Source organism: Atta cephalotes (assembly GCF_000143395.1).
Source record: "Atta cephalotes unplaced genomic scaffold scaffold00063, whole genome shotgun sequence".
NCBI classification, from domain to species: domain Eukaryota; kingdom Metazoa; phylum Arthropoda; class Insecta; order Hymenoptera; family Formicidae; genus Atta; species Atta cephalotes.
The window spans coordinates 593,347-607,093 of record NW_012130127.1 but is presented as its reverse complement, the minus strand read 5'-3'; positions in this window follow the sequence as shown (position 1 = coordinate 607,093).

Here is a 13,747-nt window from a genome sequence, read left to right as displayed (position 1 = left end):
GGCTATCTACGAATCGATCCAATTTTTTACTTCTTCATAAGACTGGAAGTGCTGGTCAGCCAGGCCGTGTGCCATTGATCGAAACAAGTGATAATCAGAAGGAGCAACGTCTGGAGAATACGGCGGGTGGGGTAGGACTTCCCATTTCAACGTTTCCAAGTATGTCTTGACCACTTTCGCAACATGGGGTCGAGCATTGTCATGCTGCAAAATCACTTTATCGTGTCTCTCGTTGTATTGCGGCCGTTTGTCTTTCAATGCTCGGCTCAAACGCATCAATTCGATACCAATTGCCTGTGATTGTTTCAGTCGGTTTTAACAGTTCATAATACACTACGCCGAGCTGGTCCCACCAAATACAGAGCATGACCTTGGACGTCAAAATCACCGTTCTTGAAGCGTTGAAACCACTCACGACGTTCTTTCACTAATAGCGGCCTCACCATAAATATTTGAGAGCATTCGTTGAGCCTCAGCCGCAGATTTCTTCATATTGAAGCAAAATATTAAAACCTCCCGCAAATGACGAGAATTTGGCTCGTAAACTGACATTTTCAATCGAGAATAACTTTATGATGCAGACACAAATCGACTAATGTTTCTATGGGATTATGTTGACAGATGCCCAAGTTTATTGTATGACGTCTGATCTATTTATTTCGACCACCACTTACTCTAAGGCTAAAGCCTTCTATAGGAAAACGGCGGAAGCAAAGTTGTACACCTAATAGGTTATACAATATTTTATGATATTATGCAAGTGATCTTAACATTTATTGTAAGTTATAGAATCACTACTTAAAATTTACTTCAGTTATAAAATCAGTCACTACTTAAACAGTGGGGGTTTTAATAAATTTGATCCAATTACTTTACAATCGGTGCATTGATGCATTTTGATTATAGTCTCTAATTATTGTTTATTATCGAGGTAAAAAATTGTTTTAATGATAGCGTCAATAAAATCGAATCTTTATATTTTTTATTGAAGAAAACAACAAAAAAGCAGGCAATAAGAAATCGCTTTATCGCTTTAAAATCCTCAAATCCATCTATAAGAAGTTAGTACTCCACTTTTGGAATTAACTTATTTTGAGAATTGTGTTGGATTGTACTATGTTTGTACTACATTATGCCCAAATATTAAAATAAATATTAAAATAAAATACGAAAAATACATTTAAAAATAAAAAAACGATTTTTTAGACCAGCTCCCCACTTTGCGATTTTTTTAAATTTTCATGATTGTGCTAGATTGTACTGGGTTGTGCTAGTTCTTCCTTCTGCAAAAAGGTAATGAGAAGCCTCTCTCCAGGAGCCAATGTTGTAATCGTTTCGCGATACCAGCTCCTCTTGGAGGATCCCGACCTGCCGGTCGCCAAACTGCATCCCGCCCATAACAGGTGCGCGATGACATTGATGTGGAGCGAGGAGCCACTAAGTCCCCCCCCCTCCTTCCCAACATCTGTAAGGGTCGGAGGGGCAAACGAGTTCCGCGGTCTGCTTCATAAGAGCCGCTGCGGGACGTGGGGGTCCGTTCGAGAAGGACGCGGACTCTGCTGCCCCCTTCTCCCGCACAAAACTATCGCGTGGGGCAAAGTGAGGGGGCGATAACCCCTCTCACTTAGATCGGGAGGTCGGCCTACACTTGGGCACCCCGGGAAGTTCAAGTCATCCTAGAGGCTCCCCAGAGGCGATGTGCCAGCAGCGGATGACAGGCTCGGGGGTGGGCATCGGATGAATGCTGTGCTCGATACCCCCCCCCCCCTGCAACTAAGAGTCAGTGAAGGACGCCGACGGGGGTTTTAGTTGTGCGAGTCCCACCTTCGATTCCATTCCTGCGGGGCCGAGGATACCTTCAAATAATGACAACAATAGAAATTATAAATAAATGGTTTTTGACAAATCGGAATAAAAATGACGTTTATGTACATATCGTTATTCAAATATCATAAAATTATATATCTGAGTTGTACTAGTCTAGCACAAGTCAACACAAAATCCTCGGCACGACGATATTAAGGGCATTTTAATTGAATTGATTGTCAATTTTTAATAATTATGGACAAAAAAGCCAAATAGAATGCCAAAAACCGCGCGCAAGAGTAAAGTGCTTTTAATATTATTGTGCTGAGAATTTTGAAGGTTGTGCTAATTTGTGCTAGGCTAGCACAATTCAGACATTTTTATAGTATTTGAATAACTGGTACATATGTCATTTTTATTCCGAATTGTCAAAAATTATTCTTTTATTATATCTTCTATTAATGTCATTATATTTAAAAGTATCACTTTGATATAATATTAGCACAATTTAGCATAACTTGGCACAATCATGAAAATTGAAAGAATTGTAAAGGGGAAGGGAAAGCCTACCATGTGTATAAGCTTAAATCCGCTGTTTTTTAGTCAGAAAAACACATTTTTTTTCCTAGGAAGCAAAAACAAATTTATTCAAAGTACTTGCCCTCGCTAACTATACATTTTTCCCATCTTTCGGGCAATTTGTGTATATGCGCCAAAAAAATTCCTTATCTTTCGAGATAAACCACTCATCAAGCCATTTTCGGACGTCTTCGTAAGAATCGAAGTGCCGCTCAGTGAGCGTGTGGCCCATCGACGAAAACAGGTGATAGTCAGAAGGTGCTAGATCTGATGAATAAGCGGGATGAGGCACTTCCCAGTTGAGTGTCTCCAAGTAGTTTTGGACCATTGTTGACGTATGCGATGGTGCGTTGTCGTGGAGGAAAATCAGCTTGTCATGTCTTTTCCGATAATGCGGCCTTTTTTCACGCAGAGCACGGTGCAATTTGATCAGTTGTTGGTGGTAGCGGTGAGCATTAACAGTTTCACCAGGTTTTAATAGCTCGTAGTAGATAACCCCTCCTGATCCCATCAAACGCACAGCATCGTCTTCCGTCCGAAGCGATTTCTTGAGGAAGATGTTGATGGTTGGGCGGGATCAACCCAAGATTTCTTGTGTTTAGGATTCTGAAAATAGATCCACTTTTCATCGCCTGTCACAATGTAGGAATGACTTTCTTTTTTGTCTGGCAAGCAGAATTTAGCATGTGTTCAGTTCATGCGGCACCTATTTTCCGATCTTTTGAACCTTCCCCATGGCATGTAGCCGCATGGAAATGGCTGCTTGAGAAACACCAATTGCTCGGCAAGCATTTTTTGCGATTGGGTATCGTCCTCGTTCAAAAGAGCCTGCAATTGACATCCTCAACCTTCCTGAGCGGATTTTCACGCTTCTTGTCACTCAAGTCAAAATTGTCGTCATTGAACCGGCGAAACCAATCTCTGCACGTTGTTTCCGATAAACCATTGTCACCATAGGCCTCCATAAGCATTCGATGCGATTTCTTCAAATTGAAACAGAAAAACAAAGCTTCTCGCATATGCTTTTTTTTTAGCAAAAAACTAGACATGATTACGAAAGAAAAAATGTATGTTGTATAAAATTGCTGATGATGTGCACTGGTTAATGTTGACAGACACATAAAAATACATAAAAAAAAGTTTGTTTGTGTGCCCAGAGTAGTTTTGTACGCTCACTAATGCCACCTCTGAGCAAACAGCAGATTTAAGCTTATACATCTGGTAAGCTAAAAAATTGTTTTTTTAATTTTCTAACGAATTTTTCATATTTTGACTTTAATATTCGAACACAATGTAGCACAAACCTAGCACAATTCAGCACAATTCTCAAAATAATTTAATTCCAAAAGTGAGGGGGCTAACTTCTTACAGGCGTAGTCAAGTCTTCAACTTCGAGCGATACATTTAGCAATAAAGGGAATAATAAAACATAATGCGGGGACACAAATCATCAACATTCTGATACGTTTTAATGATGATTTATCCACACAACATAGGAACGAATAATTAAATGCTCATACATGCAACACATACGGTATAACGTAATCTGTCCAAAGATTGAATTAGGTCTATTTCTTATTGCTGCATTTTCTGAACTAGTACACAGTGCAATAAGTTGAAGTGAAACAAATATATGTTTGTTTCACTTTAACTTATTGCACTGGTTCAGAGTGCAGCAATAAAAAACAGATTATTATTGCAGTGTTTGAATTGCCTGATTCCGAATGTGGCAACATAATATTTGAAAGATAATATGAACAATAGAGTCTATTTTCTGGAGATATTTTCTGGAGATAGGTAGTATCTCAGCGATAAGTCAAGCGCAGCGTTTTATTTATTATGTAACGAAAAGAAAAGAAAAAATTCCGCTTGAAAATCGTGAGATTGATTCCTGTTCTTTCGTTCAAAATACAACTCTGGTAAACGTTTCTTCGTCTGATGTTGATAAATGCACATATGATAAACAACTTTTTTCAGTATACGTGTGAAAATGAAATTATAGAATTTGCTTCTTTTTCTTTCTAAAATTATTTATTTTGATGTTGAAACAAGAAATAAACGTGATATTATCATATTAAAATGTACAGTAGTGTAATTTTAAATAAAAAATTATGGCCGCGCGATAATAAATTATTGCCACGTGAAAACTTATGTTGTTTTATATATATATATTGTAGTATTTTTTAAAGACATTTTTTAGACATAAAACATCTAAAAGACGTCTTTTAGATATCTTATGCAACATAAATGTTATCTGGGTCACCTCCGATTTCGATGAAATTAGGCTCATTCGACGCGTTTTTGGATAATTCCGGACTTTTTTTCTATCAGATTCTTTCATTTTACGCAAAAACGTGTAAACCCAGGTTTTTTTCAGGGTCTATGTAACTTACCAATTAGCATTCAGATTTTTCATTTTGTTTATATGTGCTATAACTTTGAAGCGGATGGAAGAATATACTACAATCTATATATGAAATCGGATTAGTTGGCATTTTTTTATTTCTTTTGTGACATTGTGCAACGAGAGGCGACAATTATATATCGTTTATTTCTATAACGTTCCTATCCCTGAAAATGTAAAGCCTAAAGCGTCGAAGAAGTGTGAACAAAGAATTTTAACACTTCTTAAACATTTCATTGACTTTCCATTAACTCTGGTTTTGAATATTCATACTCCACGAACTCTCTCCAAACGCTCCATAAAATGTGCCCGAAACACATCTGTCACATTTCCCACACGTTTAAAATTTTCTTTTTTTCATTAACGTTTCTCATTAAGATTCCGCAAAAAATGCATGGAGTGTATTGATACACTTTCTAAACACTTCATTCATTAATACTTCATCTACGCTTCCTAAACGTTCAACAAAATCTTGGGAAGCTCGCAAACAGCGCTTTCTAGTACAAAAGCGGATATGTTGCTCTCTGAATCAGTCAAACGAAATAATATCAAGAAAGAGTATCAATTCGCTTAAAAGATTTGTTAAGTGAATTAATAAATTACAACGAGTTTATAGTAATTTTTAATGATAATCAAAGCGTTCAGAGGTTAGCATCTAATGCAGTCTTTCACAATAAAATCAAACACATAAATGTTAAATATTATTTTGTCAGAGGAGGTATTGAAAATAAACAAGTAATACTTAAATATGAATCTACTGATAGCAAACATTTTTACGAAATCATTAAGTAATGTCAAACAAACTTTTTTGTCTTAAAGGTTTAGGTTTAGAAGTTAGGTACAATCAATAAAATATTATTTTTTATTCGTTAGATTAAGGAGGAGTTAATAATATAAGTAATCTAAACTGCGGTCGATTTGGACGCTTTCAGCGCTTTTCAATACTATTCTTATTTTACGTCTAATGAACGACAAAGCCAGAATGATGATTACAAGCGCTTAAAACGCGTGAGCGTCCAAATCAACCGCAATCCTAGTGAGTTCATGCAAATATCATGACTGTATGAGAACGCCAGAAGGAGCATGTGTATGATGTATGAATAGCATGCAACGTTTCTTTTGTTTAATTGCTAAAGTGTGCTGTTTTATTTGCTCTCTTTTTCATTATACTTCATTTCTAACACTTAACAGTTCGTTATAATAAAGTTATCTTGGTATAAAAACCTGACTCTAATATAAAAGAGTTAACCAGTTATTTAACATACTTTATTATTATTCATACTGTTTATAAATGAGTATTTGTGCTGTTAGTTTGCATCAGGACATAGATGTATACAAAATTATTAATATTATTAAAGGATTGACTTGAAAAGGTATTATGATACACAGAAACAATACACGTGAAAATCTTTGTAGAATATATTTGTTGAATAATTCACAGAAGATTACACGTCGTCAGTTTTCTTAATTCGTTTGCATTTTTTATTATCCATATTCCTGTTTCTTAAAAAGTTTGTACTATGTTTGAAAACAGAGGGATGGACACGATCAGGAAATTTTTCAGCATACAAATGTACTGCTTCTCTCATAATTTGGCGACATTCATTATAGACGAAAATCATGTCGACTTTTTCCACTTCTCTTCAGATTCTGCATTAATATTACAATAGATATTCAATTGATTTTGAGAGCAAAAATGGAATGAAAGGAACAAAATTTCAAGCAGCAAATACAAATCATAATCTGTAATGACACAGCTCAGTGTAATGGGGATAGAGCAAGGAGTGGAAAAAGGAATAAAAATGATATGCGAATACCTACTCTAGTGTTCTACTCATATTTGGTCCGATTCCTTACCACGAATCTCACACAATATTGTTAGGCGAAATATTAATTATATTTTATGAGAAGGATATTCAGCTAATCCAATCTAACCTGCAATTTCAACTTGCTAAAGACAGCTACACGATTTCCTAATTGAAAATCGACATGCATGCGCACTAAAAATTAGAGACATAAAAAGTTTAGTGTCCATATTATACTGTATGTATTTATACTGCGTTATAGGTAAGAATTTTTGTATTAAATATATTAATTCCTGCATATGTGTTAACGATGTAGGATATAAAGTGTTATTAAAGTTTTTTTATTGAATGTACTAATAAAATTGAAGTGACATTATTTTTGTTTGTACAGGATATCTGAAATAATCGCCAAATATTTCATGGGCAGGTAGAGCGGACTAACCTGAGTCGAAAAATCCTCTACCATTTTGTAAGTTTCCCCAATAAGATATTAATCCTTAAAAATAGCCGAATACTACTGCGAAGTGTATATGGTACGCCTACCGATCGCTTGGCGCGCGGGCCGTGGGGAGCGGGGATAGCCTGACAAGCGCACCGTCGGAGCTATGGAAGCGACAGGTGCGCAGCGCGGGGCGCTTGCCAGCTTCAACTCTCAACACTCGCGCGCCAAGCGATCGGTAGGCGTATACACATCGCAATAGTAGGCCGGGCGAGCGCACATATTCGGCTATCTTTAAGAATTAATATCTCATTAATTATTGGGGAAATTTACAAAATGGTAGAGGACTTTTCGATTCAGTTTAGTCCGTTCTACCTGCCCATGAAATATTTGGCGATTATTTTCAGACACTGTATACCATTCACCCTGTATACCATTCATGTCCCTATAGATTTCTATTGAGAGAAAATCCAAAATCGATCTCAATCATAGATTGATCAAATACATGTGTATTTGAAAAAACATAACTGTGAACATGAAAAATTAAAACAATATAAAATCAGTTTTGTGTTTAAACCATTTCCTTAATCATTTCCTTAGTAATTATGTTATTACAGTAAGCAGCCTTATATTAAAAACTTCAGCATATAAGTCATATAAAGTAGCAATAGGATAACGTGAGTAGACTGTAAGCATATAAATCTTGGTTTCATTTGAAAAAAAAGTAACTCGAAATCTAATAATTCGTGGGATGGACAGGTAGTGTAAATGTTAGTTTCATATGTTATCACATGTTTGATATGTCAAAAGAGGAAAATCATATACATCTAAAGACTATATCTTTGTCTTATATTAGGATAAAAATGTTTCATGAAGGCAAAAAGATTACGGAAATATTGACAAACATCAGAAAATAAAAGAAACTATCGCGATTTGCCATTTTCTTAAATGTATAAATAAGCGTATAAATAAACACATTATGTATGTATACCGAACATGTATATACATTTCACATTTTGTAGTATTTAAAATTAAGAATAATATATTATTCCATTTTTACAACATTAAAATTTTCTTTCCATTATTCCTCTTGTTCTTCTCGATAATCACATAAAAATAAATATTTCTATGCAAATGTTGTTCCTACTCTTACAAGTGCAACGCGCTGATCAACCACCATTTTTAATTGCTGCCACGAATTTTGCTCATTCTAGTGTATACATAATTCAGGTGATTATCGGTATCATTATTAGTGTTTCCAGTCAGGGATGGGTAGTATTTGAAAGAAATGTATTTAAAATACGTATTTAAATACATTTTTGTATTTTATATTTGTATTTAAATACTCTTTTTTAATATTTTGTATTTTAAATTTATAATTTCAAAATATATTTAAATAATATAAATAATTTTTTGATTAAAGTTAAAATCGCACCATTGTTGACTCAATTTAAAGTGCGTTCCGTCTCACGCATGATGTGGATAATGCATCATTCCTTATTTATATTTGATAAACAACAATCTCTAGCGTTATATCTCAGCCAAAAGTGGGCAGTATTTGAAATACAATGTGTTTAAAATATATATTTAAATACATTTTTATTTTATTGAAAGTAATTTTGTATTTGAATACTTTTTTGAGAGTATTTTTATTTTGTAAATTTTAAATACAATTTTTTGAATTTTGAATATACAATTTTGAATATGTTATCCCTGTTTCCAGCTTTAGTATTGGCGCTACTCCCTTTATACTTACTCTAATACTTGCCTTCATAGGTTGGATATTTTGCTGTTCATAATATCTAGCTGCAGCTAATAATTAGTTGTATATTATTGAAAATGAATTTCATTAAAATATTAAGTAAAAAGGATGAAAAACTTGTGAAAATCGATCCTAGTAGAATAAAAATAATGCAAAATGAGATATATAATAGAAACGTTGTAAAGTTTGTTAATTCATATTTATGATCAGATTAACCAAAAAATACATACCTTTTGAATTATAATTATCCGTAAAGTCTCGATGGATTTCCGACTAATTATGACTCATTCTCTTTACTTACACTTCAACAAACAGTTCTCAGCTTTATCCGGTTTTTTGTTGGGAAATACGATCCAATACGATACCGAGCAGCTATTCATGCAGAGATCCATTTGGTCAATTTAGGCCATGTGACTAGCAGATGGAAAGCAGTGGATGCGCTAGCCACGAATGCATTTAATATGTCATTGTATTTATGTCATTCTATTGGCCGTGGTACAGACTCTTGCATAACAGTAAAGGAATCAATCAATTAAAATTGTTTTTTTCTGTGGAATGAAAGGAAGGGAAAGATTCTGATTAGTTGATTCGTTTATGCACTATGCGTAAAGTTCTACTTTAGTTGCAAGCTGATCGCAAGTTTGTTGCGATAGTCAATTTAAAGCTTACATTTTGAAATCAACGCTTCAAATTGGCCGCAACAAACTTGCAATCGGCTTGCAACTAATGTAGAACTGGCTTTATGCAAAAGTCTGTGGCCTTATCTTCCATCGTCCATTAAATATAAAACAAGGATAATATGATACAAATATCATTGATAGGGCAGCACTCTCCGAACGCAACCAATGAGTGCATTCACTGAGCGCTCAATGAGCTCTTGCATTTTATTAGTCCATTTTTAGATCTAATGGAATATACCAATCAGATGCAAGAGCGCTAAGTGAGTGGTTGTAGTACTGAACATGATGGAAGTTCCATCATGATTTACATTCTCTATTGTCTCCATACGAGGATGTGAGACGTAACCAGTTGATTATCAATGCATTCGAGGTGTATTCCCCGAACGGTAAACCCGATAAATTGTGATAAATCGCGATATCGGATCCATAGGGATTGAACATCAACAATTCAAAAGAAGAAAAGGAAGAAGAAGCAGAAAAATGTCAAATACGGAGCGAAACACGCAGAGCAGAATTTCCACTTTTCCGACGCATATTGGCGCATGTCAGTATGTCACTCGGTTGGCTGGCGCGTTATCGTTGATCCCTACGTCAATGATACGTCACAACCAGTCATCGATTAAGGCCGAGATGACCGCGGAATTTTTTGCGGCGTCGAAAACTGCAAATCTTGTGTAATATAGTGGAGATGGAGATGGAGATTAAGCTTTCGTGGTAAATCGATTGTATCGTCGTGTATAATTTCCATAGATGTTCATGCGCTCCATTAAGTAGGTCAGTCAGTCAATACCTAGATAGCCAAATAAGGGCAATATGTTGTCTTTTTGCTGTCACTGATTCTGCATTCAATTTCCATCAAATTAAAACCAAGGTATTTCTACAAATTGTCTGTTATTCTGATGTCAGAAATATATAGATAAAGTCTTCCTTAGAATTCAGCAAACTGCTGACAAGTTGTCATCATACATGCATGGCATGCCGTCAGTTTGCTGTTAACGTAATGAGTTAATTATTTCTCAATGTATACTCTTACAATTTCGTAAACTCATGAAATCTATTTGTCCTTCTGATGCTAACTCAGTTCATATTAGATTCCAATGACAACAAATTGACAAGTTGAAAATAATACATGCAGTGCATCAATTTGTTCCATATGCTAAATCTCGCTTGGCTATCTGGGTAGATTGATTAGCTGGATTATATTTACAATTAGATGAATGCGATAAGAAGTTCTCATCTTTCTGTTATAAAGTACTGATTTACAGTGATTGATAAAAAAAGTCATCTTATTTATAAAACTGATTTATTTTATGAAGTTTAAATAAATATTTATATATTATTTTAAATATGAAGCCACTACTGAATGTTGAAACAAATATTTATAAATTTTTTGTATTAAAATTTAAAATTTATTCATTTTACATTAATTAAATAATTGTAATTTTAAAAAAGAATTAATTTCATTATTTGTAATGTATAATGCTTTATTTCTAAAAGATTATATATTTAAGCGACAAAATAAAAGGATAATATAACATTTTAATTTTAGAAAACAATAATATAATTCTCTAATTAATAATTAATATAGCTTTGTTTAGCTTCAACACAACTTTTTCTAATCTCTTTGGAATGTTTATTAAATTTTTCAAATGTGTGTCCAGATGTTTTCCATGCCAGTTTTAGTGCTTCAATACAGGAGTTCTTATTAGTCATTCTACATTTATCAATCTTATTATCCAAAATTATCCACAGATCTTCAATATTTAAATTTGAAAATTGTGGAGGCTATTTGACCTATTTGATGTGTTAGAAATGAATAAAAGTTTGACTCTTTTTTTTTATTGAGTGTTTTGAGTCATTATCTTATTAAAAAATAATTAATTATCTTCTAGCCCAAGCTTTAATCTAGATTCCTTCAAATTTTCATTAATCATATCAACATAAACATCGCCGTCATAATTCTATCAACTTCGAAAAAAATTTCCTATTCTTGTCTATGAGAAACACCTAATCATATTTCCTTTATCATATTTTACAGTTTTCTTAATAATTTTAAAGCTTTCTTCATATTTTCTCCAGATTTTGAACTGAATTTCGAGTCATTTGGACAAAAGAAGCGGATTAGAAGGAGCATTTCTCATGGATAATAATAGGAAATGTCTTGTCAAAATTGATGGGATTATGACAGCAGATATTTACATTAATGTAATTAATGAAAATTTGGAAAAGTTTTTGTTAAAGTTTGGATTAGAAGTTTGGATTGAATTATTTTATTTTTTAGTAAGATAACGATCCAAAATATGCAGGAAAGAAAAGCTTTTTCTATCATTATCGCATCAACAACTCGAATGGTCTACGCAATCTTCAAATTTAAAATCATTCTCATTGAAAATCTGTGGGCAATTCTGGATAATAGGGTTGACAAATGCAAAATAACTAATAAGAATTCCTGTTTTGAAGCACTTCAATTGGCATAGGAGAATGGAAACACAATATTTGGAAAATTTAATTGAAAATATAGATTTAGGTCCAAGAAGAATCCAAGAAGATTTAGGTCCATTTTCACAATGATTACCTAAAGATTAAAAATTACTAACAGATTCATTCACTGAATTTCTTGATTACTTTGGTTATCTTTACGTAACCATATATTATGAAATTGAGCCTTAAAAGTTATTAAAGCTAAAGAAAGTCATATTAACTATTAATATTAATGTTTTCTCAAATTAAATTACTATATTATGTTAATTAGCTCTTATTTTGTCACACTTAAATATGTAATCTTTTAGAAATGACTGATGATCTGAAGACACAGTAGTGTCTCAGTGCTAAGATAAGTGCATCATGGTGCAAGATATTGTCGTGCTCCTTTACGCAAGCCGGCGAGATGCGTCGGATCGATAGTATTAAATGGTATTAATTATCGACAATTGGGCCTTTTCCGAAATTTGATATTTTTTAAAATATCATAATCTTGATAGAAATCTTTGTGATTCCGACAGTGATAATCTATCGAAGTTCAAAAATATGTAACCTACCTATTTTTAAAAAAGTATTGCTGAAAGTTCAGAGGAATCTCGCTTCGATGATCTTGACTTAATGTATATTGTCAAGCTTATATTCCTGAGAAACCTAACAGGTTTTAGTCACTCGTTTTTGTCACTCGTTATTCATTAAAAAGTTATTACCAAAAAAATTTTTTAAATAACGTTTTATTTCTGCTGTATATATTATTCCAAATCTTAATTCTTCTAGCATAATGATTTTCCATGCGAAGCGAAATTCTTTCTAGACAAGGGAAGGTATCGGATGAACCTCGTTTCGAATGGGAAGTCGAACTTCCCTAAGCAGTAGCGAAGTGTAAAGTGGATCTCGCTTTGTGAAAAGTCGGACGTAGAAATATAAATTATATAGCAGAATATACAGAACATATAGTAAATGATATTTTATGTTCAAAAATTTTTATTTTCAAACGTTTTATTTATTAGTTTTTTGTTAAGAATTTTTTAAAAACGACGATTAAAACTTTTCGAAGGCCGGTGATGATCTTTACATATGTCAAGGTCAAAATCGGAATGGATTTTCCTAATCTAGACTTTTATCAAATTACTTAAAATATATAAATTATACAATATATAAATTTTGGGATCTCTTCTGATTGCTTCTCAAAGTCACAACAAAGATTTTCATCAAGATTACGATAAAAAAATATCAAAATTCGAAAAAGACCTTATTATCCATAATTATCAAAATTTATAACAAATATTTTTTTACTTGATGAAGCAAATCAGTTTTTTTAGATAAGAAAACTTTTTATTTTTGCCAATTAGTGTAGATAAGAAAGTCTTTATAGTCACTAAGGATTTTATATCATTTTTCTATAATATTACCTAGGGCCGGCGATATTCATAATCTTATTTCAAGACCGTAATTAAATAATGTTTTAAGAGACGCTAATGCAACCTTCCGATTGGTTCGTGACTTCTTAAGACCTGATCTTCTTAAGACGGTCTTGAATATAAGATCAGACTGAATGAATGCCGACCTGTAAGTTACAAATACCTAGCCTGGTTTCTATTCTTTGTCGAATTTTATCATTCGTATATAGAATGAGGTAAACATCTTCTCGCTTCGGTCTGAGTATTATATCATCTTACAATTTCTGATAATTTCTATCGAGAGTATGACTTATGTATTAATTCCGACAATTTATAGTTCGACGAATTAACTCGTGCATTGCACCTATTTTACAAATTTTTATTTGGAGACACT